Here is a 9,921-nt window from a genome sequence, read left to right on the forward strand (position 1 = left end):
CCTCTATCTTAGCTTGATCCACCTCTATTCCTTTGTTCAAAATTTTATGCCCAAGGACAATTCCTTTGGTCACCATAAAGTGACATTTTTCCCAGTTTAAAACTAGGTTAGTCTCTTGGCACCTTTTCAGAACAAGTACTAAATGATCAAGACAGGAGCTGAATGAGTCTCCAAATACTGAGAAGTCATCAATGAAGACTTCCAAAAATTTTTTCACCATATCAGAGAAGATAGAGAGCATGCATCTCTAAAAGGTTGTTGGTGCATTGCACAGACCAAAAGGCATCTTTCTGTAGGCAAATACTCCAGATGGACATGTGAATGCTATTTTCTCTTGATCCTGAGGATCTACTGCAATTTGGTTATAACCTGAATAGCCGTCCAAAAAGCAATAATAGTCATGACCTGCTAGTCTTTCTAGCATCTGGACTATGAATGGTAAAGGAAAATGATCCTTTCTGGTGGCTGTATTGAGCCTTCTGTAGTCAATACACATACGCCACCCTGTAACTATTCTTGTAAGAACCAGTTCATTTTTTTCATTATGAACCACTGTCATGCCTCCCTTTTTGGGTACAACTTGGACAGGGCTCACCCAGTGGCTATCAGAAATGGGATAAATAATTCCAGCCTCTAGTAATTTAGTGACCTCTTTCTGCACCACCTCCTTCATGGCTGTATTTAGCCGCCTATGTGGTTGAACCACTGGCTTAGCATTATTCTCCAATAGGATCTTGTGCTTGCATCTGGCTGGGCTAATGCCCTTAAGATCACTTATGGACCACCCAAAAGCTGTCTTATATGTCCTTAGCACCTGAATTAGTGCTTTCTCTTCCTGTGGCTCTAAAGCAAAGCTTATGATTACAGGAAAAGTGCCATCCTCTCCCAGAAATTCATATTTCAGGGATGGTGGTAGTGGTTTGAGCTCGGATTTAGGAGGCGTATTATCTTCCTGAGGAGTTTTCAGAAGCTTTTTTGTTTCCTCTGGTTCCTCCAGATCAGGCTGAACATCTTCAAAGGTGTCCTCTAGCTCTGATTCGAGACTCTCAGCCATATTGACCTTCTCTACCAGAGAGTCAAAAATATCAAGGCTCATACAGTCTTTTGAGGTGTCTGGATGCTGCATAGCTTTGATAGCAATTAACTTAAACTCATCCTCATTGACTCTCATGGTCGCCTCCCCTTTTTGGACATCAATGAGGGTTCGTCTAGTTTCTAGGAAATGTCTTCCTAGAATGAGAGTTACACTCTTGTGCTCCTCCATTTCCAGCACCACAAAGTCACTGGGAAAGGCGAATGGCCCAACCTTGACAATCATGTCCTCAATTATGCCTGATGGATATTTAATGGAGCCATCAGCAAGTTGAAGACAGATCCAGGTTGGTTTGACTTCTTCAGTCAAGCCAAGCTTTCTGATAGTGGATGCAGGGATTAGGTTTATACTTGCCCCAAGATCACATAGAGCTGTCTTGGTACAAGTGCCCCTCTAATGTGCATGGTATCATAAAGCTCCCAGGATCCTTAAGCTTCTCTGGTAAGCTTTTTAAGATGACTGCACTGCATTCTTCAGTAAGAAAGACTTTTTCAGTTTCTCTCCAATCCTTCTTATGACTTAAGATCTCTTTCATGAACTTAGCATAAGAAAGTATTTGCACAAGTGCCTCTGCAAATAGAATCTTGATTTCAAGAGTCTTGAGATAGTTTGCCAAGCGGGCAAATTGTTTATCCTGTTCCGCTTGGCAGAGTTTCTGAGGATAAGGCATTTTAGCTTTGTATTCTTCAACCTTGGTTACTGCAGGTTTATTTCCTACAGAGGCAGGTTGAGAAGCCTTCTTGAGGGAGTTATTATCAGCACTTGTAGGTGTCTGATCCCTCATTGGCATTTGAACGCCAGGATAGGAGGAGGAATGGGCGTTTAACGCCAGATTCCTACTTTTTTCTGGCATTTGAATGCCAGAACTGGACATGGGTTGGGCGTTTAATGCCAACTTTTTAACCTTTTCTGGCGTTTAAACACCAGAACTGGGCATCCACTAGGCGTTCAACGCCAGTTTTTCACCCTTTTCTGGCATTTGAACGCCAGAATTATTCCTCTCTGGGCTCGTAATGTCCTCAGAGGGACGTTGGGTGGCAGTTTGCTCATCCTCTGTTATTTGTTCCTTTCTTGGCTTTCTGCTATTTTGAATTGAGTTATTTAATGTTTTTCTACTTCTTAATTGAACCACTTGGCACTATTCTATTATCTATTTTGATAACTGTTGTTTTGTCTGATTCAACTGTGTTTCCATATCCTTATTAGCATTCTTGGTTTCTTGTAGCATCTCCTTAAATTCTGCTAACTATTTTGTTATAGAAGATAGCTACTGATTGAGTTCAGCAACTTGTTCCTGAGGACTAAAGTCAGTGGATACTACCTTAGCTTCTTCTTTCATAGTGGATTCACTATTTAAGTACAGATGTTGATTTCTAGCAACTGTATCTATAAGCTCTTGAGCCTCTTCAATCGTCTTTCTCATGTGTATAGATCCACCAGCTGAGTGGTTTAGAGATAACTGGGCTTTTTCTGTAAGCCCATAGTAGAAGATGTCTAACTGCACCCATTCTGAAAATATTTCAGATGGGCATTTCCTTAGCATCTCTTTGTACCTTTCCCAGGCATCATAAAGAGATTCATTATCTCCTTGTCCGAAGCCTTGGATATCCAGTCTTAGCTATGTCATCCTTTTTGGAGGGAAATATTGATTCAGGAATTTTTCTAATAATTGTTTCCATGTCCTTATGCTTGCTGTGGATTGGTTATTTCACCACCTCTTAGCTTGATCTTTCACAGCAAATGGAAACAATAATAATCTGTAGACATCCTGATCTACTTCCTTATCACGTACTGTGTCAGTAATTTGTAAGAACTGTGCCAGAAACTCAGTAGGTTCTTCTTGTGGAAGACCGGAATACTGGCAATTTTGCTACACCATGATAATGAGCTGGGGGTTCAGCTCGAAGTTACTAGCTTTAATGGGAGGTATACAGATACTACCCCCATATGAAGCAATAGTGGGATTGGCAAATGATCCTAGAGTCCTTCTAGACTGTTCATTTCCACTTAGGTCCATGATGGAGAAAGGGAGATGATGTGGATTTATTTTATTTATTTTATTATATAATAAAATGGATATTAAAATAATAAAATAAAATAAGAAAAGAATTTGAAAATATTTTATGAGGATTTTCGAAAAAATGAGGAGAGAGAAAGTGGTTAGGAGTTTTTCTTTTTTTTTTGAAAAAGATATGATTTTAAAAATTTTGACCAAATCAACCTAATGAATTCGAAAATTATGAGCAATTAAAGGAAAGGATATTTTTTTTTTGAATTTTATGATGAAAGAGAAAAACACACAAAAGACATAAGACTTAAAATTTTTAGATCTAATGCTCCTCGTATTCGAAAATTTTGGAGGGAAAACACCAAGGAACACTAAACTTAAAAATTTTAATATCAAAACACAAAGAGAACTCAAGAACAAAAAGAAAGAACACCAAACTTAAAACATGACACTAAACTCACAGAAAAACTAAAAATTAATAAAGAAAAATAATATTATTTTTCTTTGAAAAAAAAACTAAAAGACTCTAAACCAAAAAGACAAAATTTTCCTAATCTAAGCAACAAGATGAACCGTCAGTTATCCAAACTCGAACAATCCCCGGCAACGGCGCCAAAAACTTGGTGCATGATAAATCACTATTTTATGGTTTACAATGTGTTTAATTGTATGGTTTTGTCATAGTCTTTATCTACTTATTCATATAATTAGCATGCATTTTTATTTCCTTCCTAAAATTATTACATGATTGAAAACATGCTTCTTTGGTCTTAATTTAGCTAATCTTAATTCTCTCTTATTACCATTCGATGCCTTGATCTGTGTGTTAAGTGTTTCAGGCTTTATAAGGCATGAATGAGTGAGAGATTGGGAAGGAAGCTTGCAAAAATGGAAGGAACACGAGAAATTAAGGAGATGACCAGCGAGAAGTGACGCGTACGCGTCAGCGACGCAACCGCGCGGAAGAAAGGAATCCGCAGTGACACGGTCGCATGGCTCACGCGACCGCGCGGATTGGAAAAGCACAAGTGACGCGAAAGTGTGGACGACGCGAATGCGTGGCAGGGAAAAACGCGAATGACGCGTCCTCATGGATGACGCGATCGCGTGACGTGCGCGATCTGCAGAATTACAAAAGTCGCTGGCAGAGATTCTGGGCCGCATTTCAACCCAGTTTTCGACCCAGAAACACAGATTAAAGTCAGAAAACTTGCAGAGGCTCATCAGGCTCTCATAATTCATAATTTTAGTTTTAGATGTAGTTTTTAGAGAGAGAGGTTCTCTCCTTTCTCTTAGGATTTAGGTAGGATTTTTAGAAATTAGGATTTATTTTAATTCTTCATCAGGTTTAATATCTTTTTATTTCGACTCCTCTTAATTGTTGATTATTGATGTTGCTTATTTGGCTTATGACTCTTCATATTTGGATTGATTTTATTTTATTAATGCAATTGAGGTATTTCAGATTTATGATTGTTTTCTCTAATTTATGTTATTGATGCTTGTGCTCCATCCAAATTATTTTCATTCAAGTAGGTTTTATTCCCTTTTGGCTTTGGTTGATTAATTGGTAACTCTTGAGTTATCAAACTCATTGTTGACCAAATATTGGAATTCTTCAAGAATTGATTCGAGATCCAATAACTCTAACTTTTCCTAAGGAAAGACTGGGACTTGAGGATTCGAATTAATTCATTCATTTGACTTACATTCATAGTTAGAGGTTAACAAAGTGGGAGAAAAATCCAATTCTCATCACAATTGATAAGGATAACTAGGATAGGACTTCCAGTTCTCATACCTTGCCAAGAGTTTATTTTACAGTCAATTATTTATTGTCATTCATCATAATTGTTCCTCATTCTTAAAACCCCCAATTTACAAACTCATAACCAATAATAAGAACATACCTCCCTGCAATTCCTTGAGAAGACGACCCGAGGTTTAAATACTTCAGTTATCAATCTATTTAGGGGTTTGTTACTTGTGACAACCAAAACTTTTGTACGAAGGGATTTTTGTTAGTTTAGAAGCTATATCTGCAACGCGAATATTTTTATAAATTCTTTACTAGCAAAAATTTCAAAAATATGAGGAGAGAGAAAGTGGTTAGGAGTTTTTTTTTTTGAAAAAGATATGATTTTAAAAATTTTGACCAAATCAACCTAATGAATTCGAAAATTATGAGCAATTAAAGGAAAGGATATTTTTTATTTTTGAATTTTATGATGAAAGAGAAAAACACACAAAAGACACAAGACTTAAAATTTTTAGATCTAATGCTCTTCGTTTTCGAAAATTTTGGAGGGAAAACACCAAGGAACACCAAACTTAAAAATTTTAAGATCAAAACACAAAGAGAACTCAAGAACAAAAAGAAAGAACACCAAACTTAAAACATGACACTAAACTCACAAAAAAACTAAAAATTAATAAAGAAAAATAATTTATTTTTCTTTGAAAAGAAACTAAAAGACTCTAAACCTAAAAGACAAAATTTTCCTAATCTAAGCAACAAGATGAACCGTCAGTTATCCAAACTCGAACAATCCCCGGCAACGGCGCCAAAAACTTGGTGCATGATAAATCACTATTTTATGGTTTACAATGTGTTTAATTGTATGGTTTTATCATAGTCTTTACCCACTTATTCATATAATTAGCATGCATTTATATTTCCTTCCTAAAATTATTACATGATTGAAAACATGCTTCTTTAATCTTAATTTAGCTAATCTTAATTCTCTCTTATTACCATTCGATGCCTTGATCTGTGTGTTAAGTGTTTCAGGCTTTAGTGCACGAAATTGTAAATCACACTTTTCACAACTCGTACAACTAACCAGCAAGTGCACTGGGTCGTCCAGGTAATACCTTACGTGAGTAAGGGTCGATCCCACGGAGATCGCCAGCTTGAAGCAAGCTATGGTTATCTTATTATTCTTAGTCAAGATATCAATAATGGTTCTTAGTTTTAATTGCAAAAAATAAAAGACATGAAATAAATACTTGTTATACAGTAATGGAGAGTGGGTTGGAGTTTTGGAGATGCTCTGTCTTCTGAATCTCTCCTTTCCTACTGTCTTCTTCTTCATGCACGCAAGGCTCCTTCCATGGCAAGCTGTATGTAGGTGGATCACCGTTGTCAATGGCGACCATCTGTCCTTTCAGTGAAAAAGGTCCATATACATGGCTAATCATCTGTCGGTTCTCACTTGTGCTGGAATAGGATCCAGTGATCCTTTTACGTCTGTCACTACGCCCAACATTTGTGAGTTTGAAGCTCTTCACAGTCATCCCATCCCAGATCCTACTCGGAATATCACAGACAAGGTTTAGACTTTTCGGATCTCAAGAATATTGCCAACTAATTCTAGCTTATCTCATGAATATTCTGGTCTCACGGATTGAATGCTCTGTTGTCAGGAGAGGCAGTCAATCTCGTGAACCAAGAACCCAAGAGATAAACACTCAATCTAAGGTAGAACGGAAGTGGTTGTCAGGCACGCGTTCAGAGGTTGAGAATGATGATGAGTGTCACTTGATCATCACATTTATCATGTTTAAGTACGAGTGATATCTTAGAATAGAATCAAGCATGATTGAATAGAAAACAGAAGTAATTGTATTAATCCATCGAGAGACAACATAGCTCCACACCCCCAACCATGGGGTTTAGAGACTCATACCATAGAAGATACAAATTCAGATGTAAAATGTCATCAGGTACTGAATGAATCTCTAAAAGTAGTTTTTATACTCAACTAGTAACCTAGGTTTACAGAAAATGAGTAAGCTAAGATAGATAGCACATAAATCCACTTCTGGGGCCCACATAGTGCGTGTTTGGGCTGAGCAATGAAGCTTTCATGTGCATAGGCTATTCCTAGCGTTTAACTCCAGCTTTTGTGCCAGTTTGGGCGTTTAACTCCAGCTTGTAGCCAAGTTCTGGCGTTTAACGCCAGAATAGGGTAGAAAATTGGCGTTAAACGCCAGTTTTCATCATCAAAACTCGAACAAAGTATGGACTATTATATATTTCTGGAAAGCACAGGATGTCTACTTTTCAACGCAATTAAGAACGCATCAATTGGGCTTTTGTAGCTCCAGAAAACCCATTTCGAGTGCAGGGAGGTCAGAATCCAACAGCATCTGCAGTCCTTTTTCAGCCTCTGAATCAGATTTTTGCTCAGGTCCCTCAATTTCAGCCAGAAAATATTTGAAATCTCAAAAAAACACACAAACTCATAGTAAAGTATAGAAATGTGGTTTTTGCATAAAAACTAATAAAAATATACTAAAAAGTAGCTAGATTGATGAGCGGATAATTTATATGCTTTTTGGCATTATTTTTAGGTAGTTTTTAGCATGATCTAGTTACTTTTAGCGATGTTTTCATTAGTTTTTATGCTAAATTCACCTTTATCGACTTTACTATGAGTTTGTGTATTTTTCTGTAATTTCAGGTATTTTCTGGCTGAAATTGAGGGACCTGAGCAAAACTATGATAGGAGGCTGACAAAGGACTGCTGATGCTGTTGGAATCTGACCTCCCTGCACTCGAAATAGATTTTCTGGAGCTACAGAACTCCAAATGGCGCGCTCTTAAAAGCGTTCGAAAGTAGACATCCAGAGCTTTCCAGCAATATATAATAGTCCATACTTTATTTGTGATTAGACGACGTAAATTGGCGCTCAACGCCAGTTCCATGCTGCATTCTGGAGTCAAACGCCAGAAACACGTCACGAACCAGAGTTAAACGCCCAAAACACGTTACAACTTGGCGTTCAACTCCAAGAGAAGCCTCAGCTCGTGGATAGATCAAGCTCAGCCCAAGCACACACCAAGTCGGCCCCAGAAGTGGATTTATGCATCAATTACTTACTTCTGTAAACCCTAGTAGCTAGTTTAAGTATAAATAGAACTTTTTACCTTTGTATTATAAATCCTGGATCCTGGATTGTATTTTTGATCCTGTGATCACGTTTTGGGGGCTGGCCATTCGGCCATGCCTGGACCTTTCACTTATGTATTTTCAACAGCGGAGTTTCTACATGCCATAGATTAAGGGTGTGGAGCTCTGCTGCACCTCAAGTTTTAATGCAATTACTACTATTTTCTATCCAATTTGATTTATTCCTGTTCTAAGATATTCGTTGCACTTCAACATGATGAATGTGATGATCCATGACACTCATCATGATTCTCACCTATGAACGCGCGTGACTGACAACCACTTTCGTTCTACCTTAGACCGGGCGCATATCTCTTGGATTCCTTAATCAGAATCTTCGTGGTATAAGCTAGAATTGATGGCGGCATTCATGGGAATCCGGAAAGTCTAACCTTGTCTGTGGTATTCCAAGTAGGATTTCGGGATTGAATGACTGTGACGAGCTTCAAACTCGCGATTGCTGGGTGTGATGACAAACGCAAAAGAATCAAGGGTATCTATTCCAACATGATCGAGAACCAACAGATGATTAGCCGTGCTGTGACAGAGCATTTGGACCATTTTCACTGAGAAGATGGGATGTAGCCATTGACAACAGTGATGCCCTACATATAGCTTGCCATGGAAAGGATTAAGAAAGATTTGATGAAAGCAGTAGGAAAGCAGAGATTCAACAAGGACAAGCACCTCCATACACTTGTCTGAAATTCTCACCAATGATTTACATAAGTATTTCTATCTTTATTTTATGTTTATTTATTATTATTATTCGAAAACTCCATAACCTTTTATTATCCGCCTAACTGAGATTTACAAGATGACCATAGCTTGCTTCATACCAACAATCTCTGTGGGATCAACCCTTACTCACGTAAGGTATTACTTGGACGACCCAGTGCACTTGCTAGTTAGTTGTGCGGAGTTGTGACAAAGTGTGATTCACGTTTGAGAGCGCTACCAAGTTTTTGGCGCCATTGTTGATGATCACAATTTCGTCCACCATAGATCCTACTAAAAACTATATGAAAATACCCAAAAAAAGCGTATAAAATATCCGCTCATCATTCCTTTCTTCATCAGTTTGAAAAAAGGGATTGCTTTCTGCGCTGATGCCCCTAGAAAATGGGATAGTGCGGTAAGTCGTTCGATAAGTTTCTAGATGTCTTTGAGATTTTTTGGACTTGCCATTTCGCGGACGGCTCTGCATTTCTCGGGGTTAGCCTGTATCCCATGTTGCGTGATCATGAAACCAAGGAACTTTCTTACTTCCATTCCGAAGGTGCATTTTTTTCAGGTTAAGGTGCATTCGGTGCCTCCTTAGGGTGTTCATTATGAGCTCGAGGTCGCTGATGAGCTGTTCGCCGAATTCTGTCTTGGAGAGCATGTCATCTATGTAGACTTCCAGCTTGGTCCCAGACAGGTTTTGGAATATCTTGTTGACGAGCCTTTGGTAGGTGGCTCCAGTATTTTTTAGGCCGAAGGGCATGACTATGTAGTAGTACGTGCCATCGGGTATCTGGTTGTACCCAGAATACGCGTCCATGAAGCTGAGATATTGGTGGCCGGATGTGGCGTCTACCAGCCCGTCGATATTTGGTAGGGGGAAGGCGTCTTTTTGGACAGGCTTTATTTAGGTCCGTGTAGTCGACGCACATCCGCCACTTCCCATTAGCGTTTTTGACTAGTACGAGGTTAGCCATCCAAGTGGTATAGGGTCGTTCCCTGATAAAGTCCGATTCGAGGAGGGCATTAACCTATTTTTTGACCTCGACTGCTCGGTCCGGGGACATTTTCCGTCTCCTCTGTGCCACAGGCTTAGCCTTGGGATCTACGGCTAGTTAGTGAGACATTAGGTTAGGATCTAT

Source organism: Arachis hypogaea, chromosome 4 (assembly GCF_003086295.3).
Source record: "Arachis hypogaea cultivar Tifrunner chromosome 4, arahy.Tifrunner.gnm2.J5K5, whole genome shotgun sequence".
NCBI classification, from domain to species: Eukaryota; Viridiplantae; Streptophyta; class Magnoliopsida; order Fabales; family Fabaceae; genus Arachis; species Arachis hypogaea.